The 1,853-nt window shown below is 37.3% G+C and overlaps 1 pseudogene; it reads right to left on the bottom strand.

Annotated features, from left to right (window-relative positions):
• Positions 1–658: 658 nt before the first annotated feature.
• LOC112448946 (uncharacterized) lies at positions 659–826 on the bottom strand (annotated as a pseudogene).
• Positions 827–1,853: the final 1,027 nt, after the last annotated feature.

Here is a 1,853-nt window from a genome sequence, read left to right as displayed (position 1 = left end):
TAGTGTACCTTTATAGTATAGGTTGAAGTCAGTGTGTTGCCTCCAACTTTGTTCTTTTATCTCAAGATTGCTTTGACATGATTTATTTTTGCATGAATCTTTTACCCATGCATAACTTTGTAACAATACATTAATCCTTTGGATACTATCAGTTCACTGAATTATGTGGATCTTTCAAAGGTTGACACATTCACTAAACAATTGCAAAAAGTCACACTTGTAAATCTCACCACAATGTCCCCTGAATAGTATTTAAGTATTAGGAAATTGCAATATCAAAGTGAAACTGTGTAGTCTCTCAGTCATATCCAACTCTTTGGGATCTCATGGACTGTAACCTGTCAGTCTCCTCTGTCCATGGAATTCTCCAGACAAGAATACTGGTGTGGGTAGCCATGCCCTTTTCCAGGGAATCTTCCCGACCCAGGGGTCAAACCTGGGTCTCCCACATTGCAGGCAGATTCTTTACCATATGAGCCATGAGGGAAGCCAGTGGCAAATATAAGTTTTCCAAAATTCAGGTGCTCACTTGAAAACTTAAATTTTATCACTGGAAACAAGTACTGTCAGTTATTTTTCATGATGTTTCAGGCATATTTTAGTTCATATTCAAAATATGTCTATAAAACACTCAATTCTGAATAACCATGACTTACCTGTTAGTCATTCTTTCAAGTAAAGACGGTATTCTACTTTAAAAATTATTGATTAGTTCAGTTAGCAATTCAAACATTTCAATACTTTTCCTGGAAAGAACCATCACAATTTAGTATGCAGCTAGTGTTTCATACTACACTTGATCTTAGCCAAAAGGCCAAGAAGCAGCTTTATTTTGGGGGGCTTCAAAATCACTGCAGATGGTGACTGTAGCCATGAAATTAAAAGACACTTGCTCCTTGGAAGAAAAGTTATGACCAACGTAGACAGCATATTAAAAAGCAGATACACTACTTTACCAACAAAGGTCTGTCTAGTCAAAGCTTTGGTTTTTCAAGTAGTCATGTGTGGATATGAGAGCTGGACTATAAAGAAAGCTGAGTGCCAAAGAATTGGTGCTTTTGAACTGTGGTGTTGGAGAAGACCCTTGAGAGTCCCTTGGACTGCAAGGAGATTCAACCAGTCCATCCTAAAGGAAATCAATCCTGAATATTCATTTGAAGGACTGATGCTGAAGCTGAAGTTCCAATACTTTGGCCACCTGATGCGAATAACTGACTCACTGGAAAAGACCCTGATGCTAGGAATGATTGAAGGCAGGAGGAGAAGGGGATGACAGAGGATGAGATGGTTGGGTGGCATCACCAACTCAATAGACATAAGTTTGGGTAAGCTCCAGGAGTTGTTAATGGACAGGGAAGCCTGGCATAACTGCAGTCCATGGGGTCACAAAGAGTTGGACACGATTGAGTGACTGAACTGAACTGAACTGAGTGTTTCATATGTACTTTCCATTTTGTCACTCAGAACATTAAAAAATGTGTATTCAAGGGACAAACTTTAATAAAATTAATAATTTTTCATATTTCATCAAGGACATTCTTAAGTAAAACTGGCTTTTTAAAAATGCATTTAAAATGACTACTAATACCTTTTGGTGCCACTGCCTTAATTCGTGATAAAACTAGCAATTTTGCCTATCCTTGCTTTGAATTATCAGTGCAAATGTCAATACAGTGAAAGAGAAAAATAACATCTTCGTAAGAGCATGAAAATAGAAAATAGCTTTTCCCTTTCAGTGTGTCTAAAAGGATCTTGAACCATACATTGAAGTCCACTTTATAGATAATGAAAGCACTCAGATATGCTCACAGAATATATAAAAATGGTCCAAAATGCTTGAAAATGAGCTAAAA

Source organism: Bos taurus, chromosome 11, assembly GCF_002263795.3.
Source record: "Bos taurus isolate L1 Dominette 01449 registration number 42190680 breed Hereford chromosome 11, ARS-UCD2.0, whole genome shotgun sequence".
Taxonomy (NCBI): Eukaryota; Metazoa; Chordata; class Mammalia; order Artiodactyla; family Bovidae; genus Bos; species Bos taurus.
This window is presented reverse-complemented; position numbering and strand designations above follow the sequence as displayed.